The sequence below is a fragment of the Natator depressus genome, chromosome 1 (genome assembly GCF_965152275.1).
Source record: "Natator depressus isolate rNatDep1 chromosome 1, rNatDep2.hap1, whole genome shotgun sequence".
Lineage (NCBI taxonomy): Eukaryota > Metazoa > Chordata > Testudines > Cheloniidae > Natator > Natator depressus.
Genome location: NC_134234.1, coordinates 6,948,607 through 6,958,950, shown reverse-complemented (window position 1 = coordinate 6,958,950; position 10,344 = coordinate 6,948,607). Strand labels below are relative to the sequence as shown.

The 10,344-nt window shown below is 46.4% G+C and overlaps 1 pseudogene; it reads right to left on the bottom strand.

Annotated features, from left to right (window-relative positions):
- Positions 1-9,222: 9,222 nt before the first annotated feature.
- Positions 9,223-10,190, bottom strand: LOC141981046 (olfactory receptor 51G2-like; annotated as a pseudogene).
- Between the last annotated feature and the right edge of the window lie 154 nt (positions 10,191-10,344).

Below are 10,344 nucleotides of genomic sequence, written 5' to 3'. Positions count from 1 at the left end.
GATTGGGATGTTTATGTTATGGCTCTATTGGCTGAAACCATTGTGGCTCTTCCTAGTTTCATAGCAGGCTGCTGGAAAACAAGCAGGAAGGGAAGCAACAGCTCAAGAAAAGGCATTTCTCAGTCAGCACTTCAGGGAGGTTGAGAGAGAGAACTGGAGCTACAAGCTGGGAAGAGCCTATTTCTGGGTTCCAGCCACATCACACAGCTTGTTTTGGCCAGCGCTGTGAGTCTGGCCAGAGGTGGGACAGCTGCTGTGAGAAGCTCTGCAGACTGACAGGCACAGACACCTCTGGGGATATCTGAAGGCCTCGGCCTGCCTTGGTCCCCATCAGAGTAGGAGGGTTTGGAGGTCAGTGACGTGTACAAACTGATGTTTGAAAGCCCTCTGATTCTCCCATGTTACGCTTTCTTCCTGCTCTTCAGATTAAAGAGTAGTTTGGGTTAAGAAGGCTGGTTGGTCCCTCATCTCACCACGAGTCACAGACTCCCAAAGGGAAGAACCATAGGACGCAGTCTGAGGGTGGGAGGATGGCGAGATTCTACCCCATGAGAGGGAAGGCTACTTGCCCTGACATCTGGCACTTGGAGACCAGAGATGGGGGTGAGATGCAGGTAGCCCTTTAACTTTTAGTTGTATCTACAGAGCAGAGATGCTAGAGCCCTCAGCCATTCAGATAACAGAAATATGCCTTATCTCACCTGTTACCACAGAGCAACACAGCTCTGAATACCTGCGTTCATAATCAATCCAAATAATAAAATCTATGAAAATGTATTTGCTGATTCAATTTCCAGGAGCAAATAAACCTGTGGCAATTTTTTGAACTATTGACTGATATTTCCTGGGTTCTCCAGTCACTCAGCCCCTGGCAGGATCGTGCCCAGAGCACACCGTACCTCCAAAAATGGGACCCACTGATAAAGTCTCATTGGGGATATTGCGGTTTTTTAACACTTCAAGTTCTCTTTGAATGTCAGATTTGTGTGTAGCTTCAATAGCCCCTTGAGGAGCTTGGGCAGATGTAGTAGAGGGGTTCCCAAGTTCTCCAGTTCTATCAGCGTTTCACTGAGTCAACCCAACAGCCCGGCTGAGCCCTCTGACACTGCACAGAACATCGACACATGTAAACAGCTTGCAGCCTTTCCCCTCCGCTTTGCATTTGTAAAGTAGCGAAACCTGCCAACGTACCCAATTCCTACTAGAAGAGGAGCCGCTGACACCAGAGGTCTTCACCCTAAAGGACAAGGAGTCATCAGAGAGGTAGCACGGGCAGCAGGCAGTATCTGTTCAGATAGGGAGGCAGCTGTCTTTATGAAGCATGCTTGCATATTCCTTTGGGGAGGTCACTTGGCCATCAGGGAACCTCAGCTGCTTGGCTCAGTGTGCACCAGCTGTAACCCCCATCACGGCCAATGGCAAAGTGCAGGAGGCCAAATCACAGGGGATTCGCAGTGATCCTACGCAACTGGACTGCAGTTCCAGCCCTGCTGCAGGCTCTATTCCTGGAAACTGGGCTTCTCATCACTGTTCCTATTGTTCTGGTTAGTCCCTCGGGGCAGCTGAGCGATAATGATGATGCTGTCACAGCTGTGATCTTGCTGAAATAAATAATAGTAATAATACTAATACTTCATAGAGGATCAGATTTCTCCCCGACAGCCCCCTTTCCTGCATTACAAACCCAGGGTGCAAGCTCAGAAAGGGAGATTCCACAAGGCTGCATACTTGTAATTTCCTTGGATCCTTCCAGTAGGATATAAACCTCCTCTCCGTTAGGGTGGTTAAGTGCTGGAATAAATTGCCCAGGGAGGTTGTGGAATCTCCATCATTGTAATTTTTAAGAGCAGGATAGAGAAACACCTGTCAGGAATGGTCTCGATAATACTTAGATCTTCCATGAGCACAGGAGTCTGGACTTGATGACCTCTTGAGGTCCCTTCCAGTCCTGCAATTCTCCCTGAGGCATAACAGGAGGCTCCAGAATCCAGGGGGACCCGAAGTTATACACAGATTTCAGTGACCACTGGTAGCTAGACCACCTCCCCACAATCTCTGGGCCTCCACAACTGCTCTAGGACCCTCTCCAGCTCCTGGATAGCACAGGTTCATCAGAAATGTGTGACCTGGTCCTATCACAGTAGCCACTGCCCCTAGGATCTGCTGAAGGAGCGTTGTACAGGGTGGAAGGGGCTGTACAGTGATGGGAAGGCTGCTTAGAGTAGCGGATGGGCACAGTACCGCAGCCCTAGACTGGTCAGGAGGTTTTGAACTTTCTATACCCAGAGTGTAGCCATAGACTCCATCAGTGCAACCTTCATTATGTTGTGAGGGAGAAGCAGATGGAAAGTCTCCAGTTTCTCTTGGGGATCCATAAGCTCATAGATCATACAAAGGTCATCGCCTATCTATTCCACATTGAGTGGAAGGTGACCTATATTAATGAGCTTGCATTGTGCAGATCTATGTGCGGTGCAAGATGGTATGAATCTGGGTTGAAAACTCCACCAACGGTGCAAGGTTGGGAAGCTGGGAAATTGGCTGTTGTCTCCTGTTTGTCCTTGAGTGGTTTAGGAATAAAACACTCAGGTAGCTTAGTTGGGTGTGTGGCATCACCTGCTCTCGCATTGAGTAACATTGTTGCCTGGAGAAGCCAGTAGAGCAGTGTGAGAGAGGCCAGCCAGCTGACTGGATAAGGGGGCTCAATAGTTCCATCAGCTCCCAGATTGCACCCCAGGGGGGACAACGCATCACAGAGTTTTTATAACTAACTGATAAATTAAGCATTAAAAGTCACTAGGACCAGATGATATTCACCCAAGAGTTCTGCAGGAACTCAAATATCAAATTGCAGAACAATTAACTGTGGCGTGTAACCTATCACTTAAATCAGCCTCTGGACCAGAGGACTGGCACATAGCTAATGTGATGCTGATTTTTAAAAAAAGGCTCCGGTGGTGATCCTGTCACTTACAAGGCCTGTAATCCTTGCTTCAGTACAAAGCAAACTGGTTGAAACTATGGTAAAGAACAGAATTATCAGACACATGGACGAACATGGTTTGTTCATGTTCCCACAGGGATCTGTACTGGGACCAGTGCGGTTCCACATATTCATAAATGATATGGGAAAAGGGGTAAAAAATGAGGTGGCAAAATTTGCAGACATGACACAATTATTCAATATACTTAACTCCAAAGTAGTCTATGTTAAGTTACAAAGGGATCTCCGAAAACTTGGTCACTGGGGAACAGATTTTTTTCTTGACAAATACAAAGTAATGCATACAAAATGATGGTTCCAAATTAGTTATTGCCACTCAAGAAAGAGATCTTGGAGTCTGACAAGGTTCCTTCCCCACTCTGAACTCTAGGGTACAGATGTGGGGACCTGCATGAAAACCTCCTAAGCTTACTTTTACCAGCTTAGGTTGAAACTTCCCCAAGGTACAAACTATTTTACCCTTTGCCCTTGGACTTCCACTGCCACCACCAAACTTTATCTGGGTTCTTGAAAAAAATGTAGTTTGGAAATGTCTTTCTCCCCAAAATCCTCCCAACCCTTGCACCCCACTTCCTGGGGAAGGTTTGGTAAAAATCCTCACCAATTTGCATAGATAACCACAGACCCAAACCCTTGGATCTTAGAACAATGAAAAAGCATTCCGTTTCCTTACAAGAAGACTTTTAACAGAAGTAAAAAAGAATCACCTCTGTAAAATCAGGATGCTGAATACCTTACAGGGTAATTAGATTCAAAACACAGAGAATCCCTCTAGGCAAAACCTTAAGTTACAAAAAAGACATACAGACAGGAATAGTCATTCTATTCAGCACAGCTATTTTCTCAGCCATTTAAAGAAATCCTAATCTAACACACACCTAGCTAGATTACTTACTAAGTTCTAAGATTGCATTCCTGTTCTGTCCCCGGCAAAAGCATCACACAGACAGACCCAGACCCTTTGTTTTTCTCCCTCCTCCCAGTTTTTGAAAGTATCTTGTCTCCTCACTGGTCATTTTGGTCAGGTGCCAGCGAGGTTCCCTTTAGCTTCTTAACCCTTTACAGGTGAGAGGATTTTTCCTCTGGCCAGGAGGGATTTTAAAGGGGTTTACCCTTCCCTTTATATTTATGACAGAGTCATTGTGGGTACTTCTCTGAAAACATCTGCTCAATGTGCAGAGGCAGTCAAAAGAAAAGCTAGCTGAATATTGGGAACCAGAGGTGGTGGATATAAAATGCCAGGACAGGCTAAGCCTCCCCTGGTCCAGCTGTGACCTCCGGACACCAGTTGTGGGGTGTGCACAGGGAAATTTTTGCTTATTTTTATGTGCCATGTAGGTTCCAGTGTGGCTGAGGAGGCAGAATGTGCTACTCAGTTTCCTGGGTTCATTTGTAATCTCTCTGGACACCATGGAGATTACTGATGAACCCAGGAAGCTGAGTTGGCCAATACGACTCTGCTTTGCTGGTGACATAGCCAGCCTCTCCAGGCCCTGTTATCACCCAACACGACAGTAGGTGGTGCCACACACCCAGCTAAGATGCCTGAGTGCTTTACCTAAGCCGATCATACACAGGCAGAAGACAACAGCCAATTTCTCAGCTCCCTTGCCTCGCGCCCTTGCTGGCGTATTAACCCCGAATTATACTCTCTTGCACTGCACAGGTGTCTATACACCGGGAAAGATATGCAACAGCCTTTGAACACAGAGCTGAGATTTTCCCCAGACATGTTACTCAAAACATGCTGGTAAATAAAAAGCATAAAACAAGTTTATGCATGGATTGTACTTGGTTGATTAATACCCCTAGCATAGGTGTGGGAGTGAGATGACTAGGAGGGCCTTTCTGTAATTCTTAACATTCCACCGAGTTCTATGAATTGTGGTTCCCCCCCTCCCCCGTTGTCATTGCCTTTACCTCTACTTTAAAATATGTATGAATAACTTTGACGTTATCCAAAACCTTAATTTGGATACTGGCTTTATATTTTTCCTTATTCTTATGCTTTAGATTGTATTTGAGCTTTGACATTTGATTCTGTTTTCCCATGATCCATACGCAATTTCATTACTGACTGGCAAAGAGTGAACTTCGCCTGGAATATATGTTTTACATCCTTCCCCCCTAGATTCCTCCAGTAAAGGGGAGATTTTTTTTTCAACTCACATAACTGGCATCTACCAGTTTTCTCAGCATGAGTTGAAGAACATAAGAACGGCCATACTGAGTCAGACGAAACGTCCATCAAGCCCAGTATCCTGTCCTCTGACAGTGGCCAATGGCAGGTGCCCCAAAGGGAATGAAAAGGCAGGTTATCATCAAGTGATCCATGCCCTGTCACCCAATCCCAGCTTCTGGCAAACTAAGGCTCAGGACATCATCCCTGCCCATCCCGGTTAATAACCATTGATGGACCTAACTTTCATGAATCTATCTAGCTTCCTTTTGAACCCTGTTATAGTATTGGCCTTCACAACACCCTCTTGCAAGGAGGTCCAGAGGTTGACAGTGCATTCAATGAAAAAATACTTTCTTGTGTTTGTTTTAAACCTCCTACCTATTAATTTCATTTGGTGGCCCCTAGTTCTTATATCATGGGAACAAGTAAATAACTTTTCCTTATTTACTTTCTCCACACCACTCATGATTTTATAGACCTCTATCATATCCCCCCCTCTGTTGCCTCTTTTCCAAGCTGAAAAGTCCCACTCTTATTAATCTCTCCTCATACGGAAGCCGTTCTATACCCCTAATCATTTTTCTTGCCCTTTTCTGAACCTTTTCCAATTCCAATACATCTTTTTTGAGATGGGACAACCACATCTGCACGCAGTATTCAAGGTGTGAGCATATCATGGATTTATATAGAGGCAACGTGATATTTTCTGTCTTATTATCTATCCCTTTCTTGATGATTCCCAACATTCTGTTTGCCTTTTTGACTGCCGCTGCTTGTTGACTGGATGATTTCAGAGAACTATCCACAATGACTCCAAGATCTCTTTCTTGAGTGGTAACAGCTAATTTCAACCCCATCATTGTAGATGTGTAGTTGGGATTATGTTTTCCAATGTGTATTACTTTGCATTTAGCAACATTAAAATTCATCTTCCATTTTGTTGCCCAGTCCCCCAGTTTTGTGAGATCCTTTAGTAGCTCTTCACTGTCTGCCTGAGACTTAACTATCTTGAGTAGTTTTGTATCATCTGCCCCTTCCCGTTTGAGAAACTCTGGAGGAGATAATTTATTCGCTCCTTCTGGCCTTTAATTTTTTGACTCTATGAATTATTGTCTTGAGTGGATCTTTATCTTGGCTGCAAGCTGAACAAGCTGCTATTCTGAATATTCAAAGGCACTCAAGGATAGACGCTCACCAAGAAGAACTGGTATTGTCACAGTAAAACAAAGATATATGGTCCCTTTCCCCTTCCTTCTTTGGGGGAATCTCATGTTGTTCCACTCTTTGAACTGGGAACAATACCCCTTCCATGCTAAATGCTTCTCACCATGCAGATCTGACTGCACTCCTCAGTTTCTTCCCTTCGGGTGCTTGTGACCAGCGCGATGCAGTCACCCCAGCCACCCGAAAACAAATAGGTTTATTAAGAAGCAGAAAAAAGCATTAGGAAAAGTGGTTTAAAAATATCAGGCAGCTCTCATATGTCTACACTCATCTGTCTCATGTATCACTGCAAGCTAAGTTAGACAGGTTTGCCCTGGAGATACAGGAACAGAACTGGCCCAACTTACATTCTTTTGGGATGCCAAGGAGCTCCTGGTACCCAGACTAGTTTCCCAGTGTCCCTGAGAGCATCTTCCCCTCTGTTTGCCCCTTTCTTGCGGAAGCAGCCTTTGCTGAAACCTCTGTGAGCCTGGGCCCAGTCACCATAGCTCTGAGCCATGGCCATGTTACAGGGCCAAATGGTGAAGCTGATCTTTGTGCTCAGACAGCTTTCTCCCAGCCAGATGTCTAAGATGAGGCCCCCCGTGTCTGTTCACCCATTGTTTGACAGTTAGACCTCATGACACTCCAAATCTCAACTCAGACACAAGTCTGGTAACTTTTCTGAACCTCCCAGCCATCCTGTGATGCTCCAACTCTCCCTCATAAATCCACAGCCTATCCCGCTCTGTTACCCCTGAGCACCCCCACCTCTGCCACAGACACCAAGGGGTGGATTCATGGAGCTTCCCAGAGGCCAGCTGTTACAGGAGGCTGTGGTCAGAAGCCTTTTATAGACAAAGGTCGGAGGTGTTGGTCTGTGGAACCCTGACACCGCCCTGATCTTACACTCTCAGAGTATCTGAGCATCCTTGAATGTATTTATCCTCTCGCTACTGCTGTGAGGCCCCACCTCCTGCCTCGTCTTTTCGCACCAGGCCCTTCCTCCTACTCCTCCACTTCCACCAAGCCTCCTCCCCCTGGCTAGGCAGGAGCTAGGTCATGGTAAGGGGTGCCCCAAGAGCACAGACTACTATAGGGAGGCCAGACTCTCCACCTTCCCTAGGCGGTGCATACAGGCAGCTGTGGATGCAGGCTGGGGGATCTTTTGGACCCTTCAGCCTAATGCCAAGGACAGGTGGAGGGTCTGGGGCTCCTCACACTGGCTCTGGATCCCTGAGCAGCCCTTTCCATGGCCCAGCTCTGGCTTCTCTCCTGAAGAGAATGTGGAGTCTCAGGTAAAGAGGAGTGGCAGGAGTGGGGTGTTGGGGGAAGGGACGGGGCAGAGAGAGGGGCCTCAAATGGGAAGAAGAGGGGCATAGTTGGGGGTCACAGAGGGCGTGGGGCTTCTGCATGTATGCCGCTTTTTCACTGTGGTCACCCTACAGTGAATGGGCTGGGCTGGGATAGGATAGGAGCCAGCCGTGCTTCTGTGCGGGAGCTGAGTACCATTTCCACCCCTTTGCATTGCTAGGACAGCACAAAGAGAGGGGCCAGATAAGGAATCTGGGCCTGAGTCTCTTTCAAGGTCTCTTGTGTGTCAGACCCTTATTCACACATAACTTTTTGAATGTATTTATCCTCTCACCACATCTGTGAGGCAGGGCAGGGGCTATTATCCACCTCTATGGAGTCTACACTGGGTCAGACCAAAGGTCCATCTAACCCAGTATCCTGTCTTCAGACAGGTTTCAGAGTAGCAGCCGTGTTAGTCTGTATTCGCAGAAAGAAAGGGAGTACTTGTGGCACCTTAGAGACTAACCAATTTATTTGAGCATAAGCTTTCGTGAGCTACTGCTCACTTCGTTGGATGCATGAAGTGAAAATACAGTGAGGAGATTTATATACACACAGAACATGAAAAAATGGGTGTTTATCATGCACACTGTAAGGAGAGTGATCACTTAAGATGAGCTATTACCAGCAGGAGAGTGGGTGGTGGGGGGGAAGAAAACCTTTTGTACTGATAATCAAGGTGGGCCATTTCCAGCAGTTAACAAGAATGTCTGAGGAACAGTGAGGGGGCCAGTGCCAGGTGCCCCAGAAGGAATGAACAGAACAGGCAAACATCAAGTGTTCCACTCCTGTTACCCATTCAAGCTTCTGGCAAACAAAGGCTGTGAACACCATCCCTGCCTATCCTGGCTAATAGCCTTTGAGGGGCCTGTCCTCTGTGAATTTATCTCGTTCTTTTTGGAACCCTGTTATAGGGCTTGGCCTTCACAACATCTTGTGGGTTCCAGGACTAGCTGCTCCAAGAAGCAGTCAGTTAAGGTGTCGAGAAACTTTATCTCGGCATCCCGTCCCGAAGTGACATGTACCCAGTCAGTATGGGGACAGTTGAAATCCCCCATTACTATGATTAATGATTTTTAAAAAATTTTAATAGCCTTTTTCTCTGGCTCATGGATGTTTAACCAGAGATGGAACAGTGACAGGTCAGGTACAATGGGAAAGAACATCCACATCCCTTCCCTTTATTGACTCTATCAAGAGGAATTCTGAGGTTGGAGCAGGCACCTGATACGGCTCTTTATGAGCAAACATCACACTGCTCCACTGGCTCTCCAGACAGATTGTAAAAGTTGCTACCTGCCTTGGTCTCCTTCCCCCAGTGTGCTAGCCTCCCTCACCAGCTCCTCTCCCATTCTTCCAGGCCTTATACCCAATCTGAACCTCTCTTTACAGAGTGGAGTTCAGTAGATCATGTCATCTCGGATGTAAGGTTCTGAAGAGAATAGGTGGTCGTCGCCTGTGTTTTTCATCTCCCATGTCACTGGCCCTGGAGCCAAGTGATGAACTGACCCTTCCACTTGACAAACACCCTGATTATCCTTGCACGAAGCTGTTTGCTTTTCACGCTGTACACAATTGGGTTCATAAGTGGTGGGACAAAAAGAGAGATGTAGCCTAGGAGAACCTTGAGCAATGGAGGAGAGCCCTCCTCAAATCTGTGTATCACAGACAAGCCAATCCGTGGTGTGTAGAAGAGCAGGACAGCACAGAGGTGGGAGACACGTGTTCAGGGGTCCTAAGGCATTCCGTGTGGGACACGACTTTCAGCACTGTTTTGAGGATCATCACATATGAGAGGAAGATGAACAGTGAATCTAACCCCACCACAGAGATGTTAAGAAAGAAGCCATAGATGTAGTTGACTGTGATGTCCGAACAAGCCATCTTCATGACCTCTTGGTGCAGGCAGTAGCAATGGGAGAGGACATTGGCTCGACAGTATCGGAACTGTTTAAGGAGAAAGGGGAGTGGGAAGATGAAGGTCACTCCTCTTAGCACAAACACGAGTCCCATCTTTCCATTCTTGCCAGGGTTAAGATAGAAGCATATCTCAGTGGGTTACAGATAGCAATGAATCGATCAAAGGCCATCAACAGGAGTACCGATGATTCAATGATTGAAAGTGAGTGAATGAAGAACAGCTGGGCAAAACAAGCATCCAGACTGATCTCCCTAGAGTTAAACAAGAATATACCCAGTGTTGTAGGCATGGTGGATATGGATAAGGCAAGGTCTGTGATGGCCAACATGGAAAGGAAAATGTACATGGGCTCATGGAGGCTTGGATCTGTTTTATAATGAACAAAATGACTGAATTTCTACCATTGAAATAACATACACTAAGCAGAAGGGGATTAGAGATCCAGAGATGGAAGTCTTCCTGCCCAGGTATCCCGTGAGAAGGAGCAGAGCAGAGCTGAATTCGGTGTCATTGACAGCTGACATAATATACTGGAGAGGTCCAAGGAGTTTTGAAATACCCTTCCTGAAAGAAAAAAAACCCATGAGAGTAGATGATATTTAATGAGACATGGTTCTGATCTCAGTGCAAGTCTAGAGACTCCCAGGAGCTCAAGGAAGATAACCTAAAGCATGGTCT